General features: G+C 54.6%; 1 pseudogene; it reads left to right on the plus strand.

Annotated features, from left to right (window-relative positions):
• The first annotated feature begins 1,374 nt into the window (after window positions 1–1,374).
• Window positions 1,375–8,165, plus strand: LOC130031015 (polypeptide N-acetylgalactosaminyltransferase 12-like; annotated as a pseudogene).
• Window positions 8,166–18,690: the final 10,525 nt, after the last annotated feature.

Consider the following 18,690-nt stretch of genomic DNA (forward strand, 5'->3'; position numbering starts at 1 on the left):
CATTCTTTATTTCTTTGTTAGAATACTTTCTATTTTAGTTGCCTTTATGGTTTTTATTGTGCTCAACTGACTCATTCCATCTGCTAATTTGTTAATTTCATATGGCTTAATTTTTGACTTTCAAAGTTTCCGTTTTGTTTGATTTAACCATCTCTTACGTCTACTCTTTTAAATACACTAATCAAGATCATTTAAGTTTTTCCATCCCTGGACCACCTGTAAATCAGCTGCTATTATGCTTTTTCTCCTGGTCAATTTTCTAAAGCCGCGTGCAAGGCAAACGCCCTACCCACTGTGCTATCGCTCCAGCCCCTCTGTTTAATTTTTATGAGAAATTGTTTCATCTTTTCTGCTTGCTTGTTTTGTTTTGGGGCCACACACAGTGATGCTAGGGGGTTACACCGGGCTCTACCCTCAGAGATCACTCCTGTCTGTGCTCGGGGGACCATATGGGATGCCGGGGATTGAACCTGGGTTGGCCCCATGCCAGGCAGTATGCTCTACTCGCTGTACTAGTGTTCTGGCCCCTGGAACTTTTTTTAAGTAATAGAACATCCCAGCTTTGCATAAAGAGTGAAACAAATAGAAATTTTGTCTTCCACCCAGGGCTTTCCTTCTCCCATCGTAAGGTACTGTCCTTTTGGGTCTTTTTTTTTTTTTTTTTCAAAAAAAAATTCTTTTTGAATTTGGTTGGAACTCTAACTCAGGGCTCACTCCTGGAGGTGCTCAGGGGACTGTCGGAGCTGCCAGAAACTGAACCTGGGTCAGGTACATGCAAGGCAGGTGCCCAACCCCATTGTACTGTGTCTCCAGCGCTTCAGCTGCTTTTCTGGATGGTTCATCCTGGGGGCCAGTGGTGGGGTGTGGTGGTTCACACCCCTCTGCCCTTGCATGAGTCTACCTCGTTGGGTTTTGAGGTGCGCTTTTAATGGTCTTTCTGCCTCTCCTCCAGGTGCCAGGCTGCTCTTCCTGTGTCTGGCAGTTCCTCTTTCTCCCTTCCCAACTTCTCTCCTTCCTAGCTGCTTTCCTCTCTTCTCTGGCTAGGAGATCAGGTAATCAGCCCGTGTGGACTGTCACCCACCCACGGGCTCCTGGCCGGGCCCACTCTGGGCCCTGTGAGCCCCACGCATGAGCAAGCAGTGCATGGGCTTGTGGTCTTGGTTCTGGTGGCTAGACCTTGGGGCCGCTCCCTTGTTCTTTGGCTGCGTTCTGGAGCCCGCGTGTGCATGGGGGTGGGTGAGGCGGGGATGGGCGGTGGGGTGAGGAGTGGGCTGGGGAGGTCGCCTGTTTCATGCCCTGGAGGGTGTGGTGTCGGCAGTGTCTCTTTGGGTGATTCTTGGTGCCCACCTCTGTACTCAAGGGACAGCCGTGCCGATGGACCCGCTCCCCTCACCCAGCCACTCCCCTGCCCTGCGGATCTGGCAGTGCGGCGGGACTCTGGAGACGCACCCCTGCTCACAAGTCAGCCACGTCTTCCCCAAGCAAGCTCCCTACTCACGCAAAAAGGCTCTGGCCAACAGTGTCCGCGCTGCCGAAGTGTGGCTGGACGAGTTCAAGGAGCTCTTCTACCACTGCAACCCCCACGCACGCCTGGTGAGCTCCTCCCACCCTCTCCGTCTGCCTGCACCCCTGCTGGCCTCCTCAGAACCAACCACCCCCTTCCTCCTCCCTCCTCCCTCCACTCTCCGTGCCTGCACATCCACTTCTGGAGGGAGAAGCTGCGGTGGGCCTTGGTGAGGCCAGTGGGGGACTACTTGATTCTTCCATGGTTGTGATGACCCTCTGGCTGATGTCTCTTGATGCCCACCCGGCCTTGAGAATCACACCCAGCAGCTCATGCTGCCCACCCCGGGTTGGGGGACCCTGAGCTTGTTGCTTCTAGGGAAATCAGGGCTGGGTTTCTGCTACCTCCAGCCACTGCATGTTCTTCAGATTGTGGGTATTTCTGTCGTGGAGGGGAGGTCAGGCCCCACGCCATGGTCACCAGGGCCTCTTCCTGGCTCTGCATTCAGGGATCACTCCTGGTGATTTTTTCTGGGAACCAAATGAGGTTCCAGGGACCAGGGCAGGGTGGCCACCTGCCAGGCAAGCACCCTGCCCTCTGCATGAGCTCTCTGGTTCCTGTATACTTTTGATCCCCACCTGGAGGTACTTGGGGTCTACCCATGACTCAGTGCTGGGGGTCCCCTGACGTGCTCGGACTCAGACCTGGGCCTCCTGTATGTGCTCTTGACCATTGAGCTATCTCTTCAACCCAGAGTATGCCTGTGTGTGTGAGTGTGTGTGTGTGTGTGTGTGTGTGTGTCTGTGGTGCCGGAAATGGGTCATGTATGATGCATGTGTGTGTTATCTCATCTCATCCCAGCCCCATCTCTTGGCTTTGCGTGTGTGTCTACCTTAGCCAGCCTTCCTCAATCTGTCCCATTGAAGAAGTGCTGCGTGTCCAGGGATGCCCACAGGGTCGGTGGTTTGGGGCTCCCGTCATGTCCTAGGTGCTTCATGACCATCGAGGTGCACTGGGTCTCCCCAGGCTGGAGCTGGGCAACGGGGAACCCTGTGCGTGTGTGTGCGCATGCGTGCATGTGTGTGTGTGTGTGTGTGTGTGTGTGTGTGTGTGTGTGTGTGCTACCCAAGCTGCCACAGCTCTCTCCCTGGGCACCCACCCACACCTGCACAGCTGGGGCTTGGGGGCATAATCACACCCCAGGACTGGGGTGGGGTGGAGTGGGGGGCAGTGGAGGACCTTCAGGCTGACCGCATGGACCCCTCTCAGGAGTCCTTTGGCAACGTGACCGAGAGGCAGCAGCTCCCTGAGAAGCTCAAGTGTAAGGACTTCAGGTGGTTCCTGGAGAACGTGTATCCTGAGCTGCACGTGCCCGAGGACCGGCCCGGCTGCTTCGGGATGGTGAGAGGGCTGCGCCCGGGGAGGCTGCTGGCAGGGTCCCCACCCCCTGCATGGGGCAGGTCCTCGGTGGGGTCCCTTGGGCTCCCCAGCCCCGGCCCTCCCGTTGCATTCCCTGGCTCTTCCCCTCCCCCGGCTGGGTTTGGCTCTCAGCTCGCTCACGTGGGAGCATGTGAACGAGAGTCAGGTTCTGCCTGTGATTTTGTGCATGAGGAGACTGCCTGGACTCCTTACCGCCTCTACCCATCACATCACTTCACACCCTAGTCTCAGTGTCTGGGCCAATCAATCATTCCCACCTCAGGGGTCCTTGGGGACCGGAGGGGGAGGGGGGATAGAGAGGGATGGGGCAGGAAAAGGAGAGTCACTTCTGTTGTTCACCAAAAGAAAGAGAAAAGGAATGTTTGGGGGGGGGCAGAGAGATAGTCCTGGGGTTAAGGTTAAGTTTTGCCCTGTGTGTGGCCAACCCTAGTTTGATCCCCAGTGCCAGACGTGGTCTCCTGAACACTGTCAGGAGTGGCCCTTGAGTACCGCAAAGTATGGCCTAAACACCCGTTCCCTCCATCCCTCCCCCCACACACACACAAATGGGAAGTATTTGGGCTGCAGGGGTTGGGGGTTGGGCTTCACCCAGCGGTGCTCAGGGGTCACTCATGATGGTGCTGGCATCAGACTGGGGCTTGGTTGCCTGCCTGACAAGTGCCCTCACCCCACAGACTCTCTCCGACCCCAGTGCCCTTCACTCTGGAGAGAAATCACGCCAAGGTAGAGACTCCCCTCTCCTGGGCTGCACGGCTGGGCGACGCTGCTTTCCCCATTCTGGAAGTCCTTTGGTCAGCGCCCAACGGGCTCTGAACACGTTCAAATCCTTGGCCACTGTAAAGTGTCCAGGTCTCCCGAGGTGCCGAGAGGATCAGGAGGCTGTCGTGGGCTGCCTGCCCCACGGAGTGTGTCACTCTTGCTCGCCCTGCCTCTGTCTCCTGCATCCCCACTGCACCCCGTCCCACTGCATTTCTCTTTTGTCCAAGCGCAGCCCTGGAGGGGATGATGGCGCATGATGCTCTTCTGGCCTTTGCACGTGACCAAACTGGGCACTATCCCCAGCACCCCATAGGATTCCCCACCAAGCACCAACAGGTGTGATCTCTGAGCACAGAGCCAGAAGTAAGCCCTGAGCATTGCTAGATGTGATGCTCCCCTCCTTCACCCCCCCAAAAAAAATCCAAAATGAATAAATTAATAATAGGTAAAAATATCAGAAGCTCTTATTTATTTGTTTGTTTATTTTTGGTTTGGGGGCCAGGCCTAGTGGTGCTCAGGGATTTACTCCTGGCTCTGCGCTCAGGGATCACTCTTGGCGGTGCTCAGGAGGTCCTGTGGGGTGCTGGGGTTTGTCCATGTGCAAGGCCAGCCATCTGACCTGCTGTACTATCGCTCAGGTCCCAGAAGCTCTTACTTTTGGGCCTGGTTCTTGTGCCAGGCCCTCCTCACTTCCTATTTCTCCTCCCGCAGCATCCTGGGTTGACTCAGTTGTGTGTAAATCTGAACTGGAAACTCCCCTAATGTTTCTTGGTAGCTCCAGAATAAAGGACTGCAAGGACTCTGCTTTGACTATAATCCTCCTGATGAAAACCAGATCGTGGGGCACCAGGTCATTCTGTACGCCTGTCACGGCCTGGGCCAGAACCAGGTAGGTGACGCTTCTCTCGGGAAGAAGGCAGCAGGGGGCCCTGGGTTCGAGGGCTTGGGAGCCTCTTAAAGAGGGAAATTGGGGAAAATCTATGTGTGGTGTTGTTTTTTATTTTTTTTTTATTGATTCACTGTGGTATACAGTTACAGGGCTTTCATGATTGAGTTTCAGTCATACAATGATCAAACACCCATCCCTCCACCAGTGCACATTTTCCACCACCAATGTTCCCAGTATCCCTCCTGCCACCCCCACCCCCTGCCTCTGTGGCAGACAATTTCCTTCTTACTCTCTCTCTACTTTTGGGCATTATGGTTTGCAATACAGATACTGAGAGGCCATTATGTTTGGTCCTTTATCTACTTTCAGCACATCTGTGTGTGTTTTTTAAAAAGTGAATATTTGAACTCTTCAATTTATAAAGGTAATAGAGACTCATTGTAAAATATTTGAGAAATAGAAGTGAAGCAAATGTGCCCGAGAGGACCTGGAGAAACCGCCTTAGAATGAAGACAAGTTTCTTGTCCTTCTTTCTCCTATGCACAGACTCTGGCTTCTGTGTTTTAACTAATTGTCATCATTCTATGTTTATGGTTTATATTTGATTATTTTCTCTTGCATGATCCATGCATGCTCAGATGTCTTTTTTGGGAATATTGTGCCTTTTGGCCTCTTGGTGGTTCACATCATGTAGTTCTTTTTTTGTTTTTGTTTTTGTTTTTGTTTTTGAGTCACACCTGGCAATACTCAGGGGTTACTCCTGGCTCTGCACTCAGGAATCACTCCTGGCAGTGCTCAGGGGACCATATGGGATGCCAGGGATTGAACTCAGGTCAGCAAGGCTAACACCCTCTCCACTGTATTATCCCTCTGGCCCTGCACCATGTAATTCTGGAGCGGTGAGATGAGCTGATTCTCTGCCTGCAAAGGTAATACAGACTCATTGTAGAACATCTGGGAAATAGAAAACGAAGCAAGCAGTGCCCGATAGGACCCAGAGAAACCCATTTGTGCAGTTATGACTAACCATGCACCAAAACCTACAGTTAGAGGAAGAAAAAGGAAACCCCTGCAGATCTGGGCCGGCTCAGGAGGTAGTGCTCAGGAGGGCACCTACTTGGCCGGAGAGGCTGGATTCCAGCACCCTGTCTCCCTGTGTGACCCAGGCCTGCCCTCTCCCTGGCAGTGCAATTCCTGCCTGCAAAGGACATTTTAGTGATTCCACAGTGCCATTGCCTTGGATCAAACTCCCTCGAGTTTGCCAGGAAGAGGCAGAAAAGCCCAGAGAAGAGAAAGGGCAGCTCAGGCCTCAGAGTTGCCCACTCGGCTACTGAGACCATCCATTTTCTGGCCAGCTCAAGGGTAGGGACAGCGTGGGGTCTCAAACACTCAGGGAAGAAGCAGAGCATGAGAAGGGGGCCTTGGGGAACTCTGGCCAGGCACTCACAGACCCTCAAGACTGGACACTCAGGCTCTCTGCCTGGCCCCTGCGCTCTGATCCCACCTGGTGTCCGTCCATTCCTCCATGGCCGAGAGTAACCATTGCCCACGGACGGCTCCTTTGCAGTTCTTCGAGTATACATCCCGGAAGGAGATCCGCTACAACACCCACCAGCCCGAGGGGTGCTTGGCGGTGGAGGCGGGCGGGGAGAGCCTGGTCATGGAGCTCTGCCAGGACCCGGTCCCCGAGAACCACTACTTCTTCCTGTGCCCGGTGAGTGGGCAGTGTCATCTGTGCTGTCAGTCTTGGGGCTGTAGTAGACCCCGGGAGTCTCAGGGAGGAGCCGGCCCCAGGCATGCTGGGATAAGGGACAAGCTGGGAAAGGGGGTGGGGTGGGATGGGGAACTGTTGGCGCCTTAGTCTTGCAGGATCCCTAATGCTTGGCCTGTCTTCTCTTGTTCACTTGGAGTTCTGGGGGCTGGGCGGGGCTTGGGACCGGCCTGGGGGCTGCTGCTGCTGCTGCTGGAATGGGGTCTCCTTAAAGCAGATGTGAGGGCAGATCCTGCAGGGGGAGGGTTGGGTGGTGGGGAAACTGTTCTACTTCTGTAAACCTCACCCCCATTTTCCCCAGGAATCAGGGGGAGCGGCAGGGGAGATGGTTACAGGGGTCACCAAAGCACACACCCAGCCCAGGATTTATCCCACGTGGCCCCTCCTGAGCTTCACCATTTGCAGCCCTGGAGGCCCCGAGCATCACTGGGATGGCCCTGGTGGCCCCCAGCACTGCAGGACCTAAGCATCACCTCCTCAGGTCTTAGCATTCAAGCAGATGGCCTGCTCGGCCCAAACCCCCAGGGTTTTCTATCCCAAGAGTGCTCTGGAGGACCCCCTCCAGTAAATAAATAACTTAAGAGGTGAACCAAATAAAACGAGGGCAGTACCCATAGCTTTGGCCAACTCCAGGAAGGACTCGGTGGATAGCCGGCAGCTTCCTTGGAAGCTGTCAAGCCCAGGCAGGGGAGCTGAGTGGTCACTTGTAGCACAGGGCCAGGCAGGGATTTACTAAGGTGCTTGTCCTGTGGGCAGCCATTCCTGGTTCAATCCCTGGCACCACCTCTGGTACCCAGGCCCCTCTAGAAGTGACCCCTGAGGACCCGAGCATCCCACCCCCCACAGAAATGTTCCTTGCAGTGTACACTACCCCCGCTGGAGTCTGTTCTCCATCACCGTGGACTTGGAGCGGGCAGTGGATGCAGGCCCAAGAGGCACTAGGTCCCTCATGCTGTGAACCCCTCTGCTGTGGACCCTTGAGAAGATTTGTAATTCGGCTGTAGCTTTGGCTCATTCAAGCATGGTTTGAGCACTGAAGAGGAGACAAATAGTAAAAATGAAAAAGGAAAAAAAAACGAAAAAACAAAAAACCTGTCCTCTTTCCTTGGATTCATTCTCAGCCTGGCCCCAGGGATGGGAAGATTCTTCTGTCATACTTACAAAGGGTTCATTCTATGTATGAGAAGAAAGTAGAGGACATTTTCTGGTAGAAAAATGTTACAGTCAGGAATGAGAAGTGGAGTCTGGAAGGGTGATGATTCTTGGGTCAGAGGGAGGCTGTATGACAGGCTGTACCTCCGTGCCCCAGACCTTTTGGGTTCCTTCACCCAGTGCAGATATTTCTATATATATATATTTCTGAAAGGACAAAAAAAAAAGATCCACAGGCTTAAGAAAACATTTTTTTAAAAATTATTTTCAATTTTTTTTGTTTGGGGGCCACACCTGGCAATGCTCAGGGGTTACTCCTGGCTCTGCAATCAGGAACGACTCCTGGCAGTGCTCGGGGATGGGATGCCAGAGATCGAACCCGGTTCAGCCGTGTGCAAGGCAAATGCTCTACCTGCTGTACTATTGCTCCGGCCCTGCAAGAACACATTTTCAGGAAAAATCCTGTGAGCAATCACTTGTCATTCTCTGAAATTGCCTGTGATCTTTCCTACGATGGTTCTTTGTTTCACGAACAGTCGAAGAAATGTGTTCAGGCCGAGAAGGAATCCAACGACAAGTTTGTCCCACTCTTACGGGACTGCACCCTCTCAAGCCGTCAGCAGTGGTTCTTCTAGGAACAGATGCTATGAACAGGCTGGAGCACACCGGAAGTGAGGGCCCTAGCCCCTGGGCCCAGCAAAGAGGGGCCGGGCTCCCCGACAGAGCGCCCACTCAGCTGCCTGACTCCTATGCCGTAGGTTAAGGTGGGGTGGGATTCGGTACATAATGTGAATGCACTTGGTACTGGTTTGGAAACATTTGACGTAGTTCCCAAATACCCCCGTTTTCAAAGGGTAACCATCAAATGTTCACTTGTGGTTTTCAGGGAATTAAAATTTTCAAATATTTTTCTATTTTTTTTTCCTATTGTGTTTTTTTATTTCCTCTAGAAAAGAGGTATATAATTCAAGTTGGTATTTACAGTAGCTCCCAGGTCATGTCTGCATGAGTTCCCAGGAAATCAGACTCACGGCATGTACTTTGCATCCCTTGGTACTACCTCACACGCTGGGTTGGGTGTTTCCTCCCTGTAGATAGATAAAATCTAGGAATCTGGCATTGGTTCCTTCTGGTCATTTAGAGATTACTGAAGTATTTACATATTTAATAAAAAGGCTATTTAGTGGGGGCTGGAGTGATAGCACAGAGGGTAGGGCGTTTGCCTTGCACGCAACCGACCCGGGTTCGATTCCCAGCATCCCATATGGTCTCCTGAGCACCGCCAGGGGTAATTCCTGAGTGCAGAGCCAGTAGTAACCCCTGTGCACTGCCAGGTGTGACCCGAAAAGAAAAAAAAAGGCTATTTAGTTATTTATTTTGGTGGAGGCCACACCCACTTCTTTGTCAGTCTCGTGGAGAAGAGAATGTTTTCTGTGGAATTCATAGCCGTGTTTTTCAGAGGTTCCCATAATATGCTTTCTGAACTTATCACACTCTTTTCTATTTCTTCCTGTTATTTCCAGTAAAAGACAGCAAATTTGCATCAGTAGAATTGTAACCCTCCCGCCCCCACTGTGATATCATGGAATATCTTTTTTATTTTGCTTACTTTTTTGTTGTTGTTGTTTTGGGGCCACTTCCCACAGTTCTTAGGACTTACTCCTGGCTCTGTACTCAGGAATCACTTCTGGCAGTCCTCAGGGGACCATATGGGGTGCCAGGGATTGAACCCAGGTTGGCTACATGCAAGGCAAATGCTCTACCTACCATGCTATCACTCCAGCCCCACATTCTCTTATATTTACCCATATATGTACCATTTGCCTATATGTAGGGAGTCATTTGTCTCTTGCTGCTTTAAGATTTTTCTGTGTGTGTGTGTTTTAACAGTTTAGGATGTCTCTTGGTGTAAACATAGAGTGATATAGCACAGCGGGAAGGGCACTGCCTTGCACACAGCCAACCTGGGTTCATCTCCTGACATCCTAGATGGTCCCCCAAGCCCCACTGAGAGTGATTGATTCCTAAGTGCAGAACCAGAAATAACCCCTGAGCATCTCTTGACGTGGCCCCAAAACAACAAAACAAAAAAAGAATAGATGTCTAGGTGTAGTGGATTTGTGTTTATCATCCTTGGGATTCACTGAGATTTTGAGAAAAAGAGCTTTAAAAAGTCAATATGGGATGGTCTTCGTCTTAACTTTTGCTGCTCCTTTCTCTGTTCTTTAAGTTAGATAAAGTCTAATGAGTAATCTTTTCATTTCACATCTTCTGCCATCTCAAACCTGTGGACATCATGAAGCTTTGTGAGTTTTTTTGGTCTTAAATTTCAGTTACAGTACTTTCAACTCCAAATATCTCTCTGGTTCTTCAAACATCTGATGATGTTTGTTTCTCTGCTGAGATCCCCAATATATTGATTTAATGTTAACACATGTTCCATTAATCCTTTTAACAGATTTCCTTAGTTCTCAGAATATATTAATAACAGCTTTGAAAGATTTTATGATTCAGCAACTTAAAACAACTCTAAAAGGCCATTGGTTGTTTTTAACCCCTCTCCATTAGCATGAGTTTGCTGCTGATTCAGCCAGTAGGAGAGGGTCTGTTGCTAAATGATATTATTTCTTTTTCGGGTTCACTGAATTAAATCAGGTCTACCCAGTATAATTTCCTTTGTTGAAAAAGATTTAAGTTTTAAGTTAAAAGTTAAATTGAGACTTAAGTTCAGAGTCAGCTGATGAGGTTAAAAAGTCAACTTCATTTGACATTAAAAAAAGTTAAAAGTTAACTGATTAGCGGCCTTAATGCCATCCTACAAAATTCGTTTTTTTAAAATGTTATCCCACTATCTTCCAGGTTCTGCTCACTCTCGAGGGGAGGGGACTATGGGGGCCAGGACACAAGAATTCTGCAGATTAGCCTGGAATTTTGCTTTCCCTGGTCCAGTGGGTTATTTGACTAATATTGTAAATGATGCAGGTGCGTTTGGAACTGGTTTCAGAGGTGCCCCTCTCTCTGAAAGATGCCTGCTTACCAGGTGAAAAGATTCCCTTTTAAAAACCTGTAACAATTCCCGGGGCCAGAGTGATAGCACAGTGGGTAGGACGTATGCCTTGCATGTGGCCGACCCGGGTTCGATCCCCAGCATTCCATATGGTCCCCCAAGCACCGCCAGGAATAATTTCTGAGTGCAAAGCCAGGTGTAACCCCTGAGCATTGCTGGGTGTGACCCAAAAAGAAAAAAAAGACTATATCAATTCCCAAGAACATTTTTGGGGACTGAGGGTAGGGAACCATTCCCGGTAGTGCTTGGGGGTTACTCCCATCTCTGTATTGAGGGGTTGCTCCCAGGGGTGTTGGGACCAACCTTCATGCAAAGCAGGTGCTCAATCTCCCAGGAAACTGAACCTTTGTTACTAGACAAGCCCCTTTATGTCAGCTAGGCAGGATTCATTTTATTTAAATGGGCTACTTGCATGTTTCTTGATGGTCGAATATGGATGAAACAACATTCCCAATTCATTGGCTTCCTTTTTCTCCTTCAGCAAAGCAGTTATCTTCAGGCTTCTTACGATGTGCACAGACTTACCTGTACCTTGTGAAGAGGCAGGATCCGGCCCAGGAGGGGAGATGCTGCCACCTCACAAGCTCCAGGTGTTGCCCATCTCATGGACCAGGGATGGTGTTTGAGGAACAGAATATTCCTGTGGGACTAAGGGAGAGGCATCAACCCTGGGTCTGACCAGTCCCTACTGTATTACTCTCACGTGCCCACGAGATGGTGCTGTCCACCTAGGAAACCTAATCCCCTTAGCCATCAAATCTGTAGCACTGTAGCACTGTCCTCCCATTGTTCATTGATTTGCTGGAGTGGGCACCAGTAATGTCTCCATTGTGAGACTTGCTGTTACTGTTTTTGGCATATTGAATATGCCATGGTAGCTTGCCAGGCTCTGCCGTGCAGGCGGGATACTCTTAGTAGCTTGCCAGGCTCTCCGAGAGGGACAGAGGAATTGAACCCGGGTCGGCCACTTGCAAGGCAAACACCCTACCCGCTGTACTATCGCTCCGGCCCCTCAAACCTATAGGCAGAAAATCCCTCCAAATCCTAGGCCCATGGATTCAGATCTGGAAGGCATCTGAAAAATTGCCAGAAACAAGGACTAATAAGTTACTGTAGCAGCAGACAGTAGAAGTCAGAGCAACTGAGTGGTAGGCATGTCTCGGGGCAGTTTAGGAAATCATAAATTGGTGGCAGAAGAGAGAGAGAGGAGGAGGGCTGGGCCACTCTCCCTGACAACCACTGTCCTGTTACCACGACTATTTCAATAAGTGGATCCATCCTAGGCTGTGTGGGTGTGTGGCATTGGGCAGGGCGGGTCCTGCCAGGAAATGGCTCATGCTTCTGGATGATGAGGAATTCGTGCCGTGGGGTCTCACCATGTCCAGAGCCTGTTCCTGCCCACCCATGATGCCTATCCTGTCTATACCCCCTCTGCAGTGCCCCCCAGGGAGAGCCCCCCACCTTCTCCCCAATGCTACGTGGGTTTCCACCCCTAGTGGCCAGACCATGTCTCAGGATAAGGACCTACAAACCTCCAGGTATTTTCTAAGCCTCTCAAGGACTGGATGGACCTTTTCTGCCCAGAGCCTCACCCCAGTGTGGAACCCTTCACTGCCCACAAGCTCCCCAGACAGCACAAGCCCACAGTGACCCTGTGCCCCACCATCAGAGATGGATTTGATTCTCAGCCCAGCGAAAGCAAGAGGGGGAGATGTCAGAGCTACAGGAGGCAGCCGCAGACCACTGGGGGCCTGACTGTGCTCAGGGCAGGGAGGACAGGGGCACTCGGGGGTGCCATAGTGGGCAGGGGCGATATGGGGGAGTTGGGGTTCCTTTCAGGCCGCAGGATTTGTGAGGGCAGCGTGGCCAGGCTAAGCAGCCCTAGGTGGGAGTGTGTGTACTGAGGGATTTCCAGAACAGGCCGGGAGCAACACCAGAGAAGCGTCCAGCTTCCCCAAGGCCAAGTCTGGTGTCCAGCTCCCAGTAGGATGGACTGAGTCTCAGAGAAAGGGGCAGAGCTGGGATGGGGAGGTTCTGTGGGGTCATTAAGAGCCCTCCAGGGCTCAGAAAGGGAAGTCTCTGCGCAACAGGGGGAACTGGTCAGGGACTGACTGGGTCTGGGGGCTCAAAGGCCCCACAAACTGGCTGCTGCCAGTCTGGGAGGAAGCAGAGACAGAACAGAGAGAACGTGGACACCGGATAAGGCGGGAGCAAGAACTCTACGGGCCTGAAGAGAGGAGAGGGGAAGGGCAGGGAGGGCAGGGGCTCCAAGGAGAGAAAGCAGAGGGGCCTGGGGAGTGAGGGGCAGTGGGGACAGTTACCAGGACAGCCCCTCTGCCAGGCTCTCTGGGCTCCCACAGCAGCAGCCAGGCCAGACCTAGGGGTGCTCAGGGGCTAATCCTGGTAGTTGCAGCCCAGCCTGGGCATGGGGGGACGTGATCTCTGGGAATGAGAAAGTCGTGGACCGAGCTATGGGAGACCGAAAGGGTCAGTGCTCCTTGCCCACCGTGGGGCCCACAGAATTCCAAGCCACCATCGTCAGTAGGGGGCAGTGCCCGAGGGTCCGGGTGGGGGTGGGGAGGCCCCTCAGGCCCACCAGGGCAGAGGCTGGTGCGGCCTTCATTGTGAGGTCACCCCTGAGAGCTCTAGATTTCTCCCTGGCCAATGGGATTGCAGCCCCAAGGCCACGCCCCCATCCCTGCCTATAAAAATGCTCATGGCCCCGCCCCTTGGGGGCACCCTCTCTCAAGGATGCTTGAGAGAGAAGTGGCCCCAACACACCTTCCCCATATTGACCCTTCTAGAGGTCATCTAGGGGTCATCTCTAGGGGTCATCTCTAGGGGCCCTCCCGTTGATCATCGATTTGCTCGAGCGGGCCCAGTAACGTCTCCATTGGAGACTTTGTTGTTACTGTGTCTGGCATATCGAATACTCTCGGTAGCTTGCCGGTCTCTAGGGGAATCGTTGGAAATTGGCAGAGCACCAAGGACGGTAAGAAAAGGCCCTGCGTCGGCCCTGCAGTGGTCAGTGTATGGCCCCGAGGCCACAGGATCAAGCCCGGGCCCATTTCCAGCAAGTCTTCCGGAAGTTTTGTCCCCAGCAGCCTCTGTCCTCGTCAGGGTCTCCCGGGACTCTGGGATGGGAGTCCCCAGAGAGCCCCTCTCCAGGACCTGTCCGTTCCTGTCCCCAGAATAGGACCTCCTGGGCTCCTGCTGTCCAAAGACCTGGGTGGCTGGACACTGGCTCCCCAGCTCAGGAAACAATGTGGGTGGGAGCTCAGGGCAGCACTGAGGAGCTGGGGAGTCAAAGCAGGGTCCCCGACTCCCAGACCCCTCACCATAGACCGTCCAGGCAGTGGGTCTAACTGTGCAAAAACACCCCTCCCCTCTTGTTTGGGACAGAAAGAGCTGAAAGAACAGAATTTTAAAACATTAAGTATATCTTATAAAGGTGGAAGGTTGCATGGCAGAGCATTTAGGGGTGAGGGATTTGGGCTGGTGCACAGCACCAGGAGTTTGAAGCCTGTGATGTCTGAGGAGGGCAAAGCGGGGAGGAGTGACTTCGAGTGTCCAGGGAGGGGCCCTGTGAATGGGGCATTGTGACACGGGAGACAGGCTGGGAGCAGGAGCTGGGCAAGTCTCCCTGTCCCTCCACACCTGTGTCCTGCTCTGCGGGCAGCCAGAGGAAATGGGGTCAGCTGTCCACTCCCCAGAATGTTACGACCATGAAAATGCAGAGGGCTCTAGGGCCGGGACATAGAACGCTTGTTTCTAGTTGTCCCTCGTATCCCTGCCAGCACTGCCAGGAGGGCTCCAGTGGGTCCAAACCAGGAAAGAATCCACTTTGTAAGGGGCCCGGAGCAGCAGATGGTGGTGAGAAATGAGCAGCCCCCGAGATGAGCAGGAGGAACCAAGAGTCGAGGCTGTGGACCATGAAGTTTGGGTGGGGTTGAAGGTCTGGGGTCCTTGACTGTCTGCTTCCTCTCAGGTTTACTGGCCTCTGGGTGCCTCCGAAACAGCCACATCATTTACATTTCCAAGGACAGGTGGAGGCAGGAGGTTCCAGGAACAGCGGGTGAACCCAAAGAACAACTGCGGATGCGAGTGGGGGCCGAGGGGACTGAGCGGGGTAAGAGTTCGGGGCCCAGCGCCGCCAGGAGTCTGAGGGCTGAGGGGTGGCCGGCCGGGAGTCCGGCCAGGCTCGAGTTGTGTCTCAGCAACAGTGGAAGGGGTCTGGGTAACATTCCCCAGTCTTGGAGCTCACCTAGTGCCTTCACCCCAGGTGCTCTCCAATTATCACCTATCATTCCAACATGTCTTCACTGCGAGCCCACGAAAAGTTGCTGTACACCAAGAGTTTTGTGAGAGGGTGCAGGGGTTTGCTGGCCATCAGCTCCCCTCCACCCTGGGGTATTCTTGGGGCATGACACTTCAGCCTCCTGGGCTGTGACTTTCCTGGTCTGTGAAATGGGCTGGTGAGACCCCCTGTGAGGCCAAGAGCCTGCCTTGGGTGATGGGAGGAAGGATGCCATAACTGAGAGTTGTGGTGGCACTGACTGGCCCACACTACACAGAGAGGGTTCTGGAGTTGGCAGTTGCCAGGTAGGAGTCAGGGTCTGAGGCAGAGGGAGACCTAACTCCTAGGCTCTGGGACAAAGACCCCATGGGGGCCTGTGGGTGAGGGTCTGAGCCCTACATCTCCTGGCTGGGATCTAGTCGGCCCTCCTGCCTGTCCTCACAGACACTGTCCTACCTCCCACAGATGCAGGAGCAGGACGAAAAGGTGCAGTGCCAGTGGCTTCACTGGGGCCAATCTGCTGGTACTTGGAAATGCACATAGCTGCCGACAAGAGCACCTGGATGCCCGCAGTCACCTGGGCTCCAAGGAGGAGCAGCTGTACCAGCGGATACTGCGGCAGAAGCAGCCCATAGACCAGCTGCTGCAGGTGCCACCAAGGCAGCAGGCCCTGCTGGAGGCCGCCATCAGGGAGCTGAGGGAGACCAGGTGAGAGAGGGGCCATGGGCTCTGGGGCAGGAAGGCCCTAGGACTGCCTCCTCACCTAGTGCCTTCACCCCAGGTGCTCTTCTGTGGGACTCAGCAGGAGAAACAGCAGCTGCAGAACCTGGTGAAATGAAAAGGAGACCCAGAAAAGGGTGAGTGAGAGGGAGAAGCCTCTGTGGGTCAGAGGGCGGGGCTACTGGGGAGGGGAGCCAGGCAGCCCCATCCCCAGTCCCCCACCTCCCTTGCTTGGCTGAGACCCTAATGCTGCCCCATGTCCCATCCACTCCAAAGGGATTGGTGTGGAGACGAACAACACACAGGTGCTTCTGGGCACAAAACGTGAGGAGCTGGAGGCCACAGAGAAGGAGGAGGCGCAGGAGGCCAGGCAGGAGGAGTGCCAGAGTCCAGGAGCTGGAGGAGTCAGTCTAAGTCCTAGGGGGCAGGGACCATGGCCTGTGTGAGATCCGGAGACGCTCCTGTTGCTGTCCTTAAGGAAGAGGAGTCCACAGACATCAGACCCAGGTCCTGTAATGACCCGCCTAAAATCCAGAAAACGCAGCTGGTCAGCAAGAGCTCCACTGGCAGCCTGACACCCCGATGACACCTCGATTTTACTGCACCTACGCACCCTGCCTCTAACCCAAATGATCTAGCCCAGCCCTGTCCTCCCCACCCCACCCGAGTTCTGCCTTCCACCTCGGCCCTTTGCTCTTCTCCCTCCACTAGAACCAGGGATATCCCTCCCTGCAAGACCAGGGATCAGGGCAAAGGCACAAAAATATTCTGTCTCAAGACACAGGAGATCAGGGGGACAGTAAAATCTCCCTCCACTAGACCCCGAGATGGGAGGGAAGAAATGTCCCCACCCCTAGGCCCCCCAGGGATCAGGGGGCACAGTTTCCCCCTCCACTAGACCCCGGAATCAGGGGGGCAGAAATGTCTCCCCCACTAGACCCCAGGGATCAGGAGGGCAAAGATTCCCCCCCACTAGACGCCAGGGATGGGGGGGGCAGTGATGTCCCTCCCCACCACTAGACACCAGGGATCGGGGGGGCCAGAGATGTCCCCCCAACCACTAGACACCAGGGATGGGGGGGCAGAGATGTCCCCCCCCACTAGACACCAGGGATCAGGGGGGCCAGAGATGTACCCCCCACCACTAGACGCCAGGGATCGGGGGGCCAGAGATGCCCCCCCACCACTAGACGCCAGGGATGGGGGGGCCCAGAGATACCCCCCACCACTAGACGCCAGGGATCAGGGGGGCCAGAGATGCCCCCCCACTAGACACCAGGATTGGGGGGGCCAGAGATGCCCCCCCACTAGACGCCAGGGATCGGGGGGGGCCAGAGATGCCCCCCCACTAGACGCCAGGGATGGGGGGGCCAGAGATGCTCCCCCCACTGGACGCCAGGGATCGGGTGGGGGCCCAGAGATGCCCCCCCACTGGACGCCAGGGATTGGGGGGGCCAGAGATGCCCCCCCACTAGACGCCAGGGATTGGGGGGGCAGAGATGCCCCCCACCACTGGACGCCAGGGATCGGGGGGGTCCAGAGATGCCCCCCCACCACTGGACGCCAGGGATCGGGGGGCCAGAGATGCCCCCCCACCACTAGACGCCAGGGATCGGGGGGGCCAGAGATGCCTCCCCCCACCACTAGACGCCAGGGATGGGGGGGCCAGAGATGCCTCCCCCACCACTAGACGCCAGGGATTGGGGGGGCCAAAGATGCCCCCCCACCACTGGACACCAGGGATCGGGGGGGCCAGAGATGCCTCCCCCCACCACTAGACACCAGGGATCGGGGGGGGCCAGAGATGCCTCCCCCCACCACTAGACGCCAGGGATGGGGGGGCCAGAGATGCCTCCCCCACCACTAGACGCCAGGGATTGGGGGGGCCAAAGATGCCCCCCCACCACTGGACACCAGGGATCGGGGGGGGCAGAGATGCCTCCCCGCACCACTAGACACCAGGGATCGGGGGGGCCAGAGATGCCTCCCCCCACCACTAGACGCCAGGGATCGGGGGGGGCAGAGATGCCTCCCCCCACCACTAGACACCAGGGATCGGGGGGGCCAGAGATGCCTCCCCCCACCACTAGACGCCAGGGATCGGGGGGGCCAGAGATGCCCCCCCACCACTAGACGCCAGGGATGGGGGGGTCAGAGATGCCCCCCAACCACTGGACGCCAGGGATCAGGGGGCCAGAGATGCCCCCCCACTAGACGCCAGGGATCGGGGGGCAGAGATGCCCCCCCACTGGACGCCAGGGATCGGGGGGGGCCAGAGATGCCCCCCACTAGATGCCAGGGATCGGGGGGACAGAGATGTCCCCCCCCACTAGGCCCCAGGAAACGGGGGAAGAAATGTCTCCCTCCACAAGGTCCCAGGGATCAGGATGGCAGATATATCCCCCCAGCACTAGCAAACAATGATTGGGAGGTCAGAAGTTAAAACTCAGCTCTCCCCTCCCCATTGTGGGGTCCTGTTTCTGCGCATGATAGCCCTGAAGCTTGGTCGCTGGTACCATCCAGTGATCGGATTCTACACACTCTTTGGGGCTGTTTGCTGGCTGAGAAGAGAGGAAGGAGGAAGGCGGGCTTTCTCCCTGACTGCCACTGTGTCACGATTGTTGCAATAAATGGATCTATCCCAGGCCTGTGTGGGTGTGTGTGTCACTGGGCGGGGCAGGTCTGGCCAGTAGTTGACAATTGCTTCTAGATTGTGGGTAGCCTTTGCCATGTCACCATGTCAAGACGTTTCACCTGCCTGCCCCTTTGTGAAGCCTGTCAATGACCCCAGGAGAGTCCACTCCAAGTTAAAGGTCTCAAACACGGATGCGTCCTCAGGAGGGAGGGCAGGATGCAGCACGCAGAGCCCTGCCTTCCACTGCAGCACCTCCGTGGCCTCCCCTCGCCCCTGGTGCCTGTTCGCCCACTCCCCTCTGCAGTGGCACCAGGGACAGACCCCACTTTGCCCCCTAGTGGCCACATCAGGTTTCTCAGGATGAGGACTTGAAAGTGCTCCTGCAGCAGGTGGGTCTAAGGTGCTGTCCTCTCCATGGCACCTGCCCTGGCAGGAAGACAGTGTGTTATCAGTGGA

The sequence above is a fragment of the Sorex fumeus genome, unplaced genomic scaffold (assembly GCF_029834395.1).
Source record: "Sorex fumeus unplaced genomic scaffold, SorFum_2.1 ptg000045l, whole genome shotgun sequence".
Lineage (NCBI taxonomy): Eukaryota > Metazoa > Chordata > Mammalia > Eulipotyphla > Soricidae > Sorex > Sorex fumeus.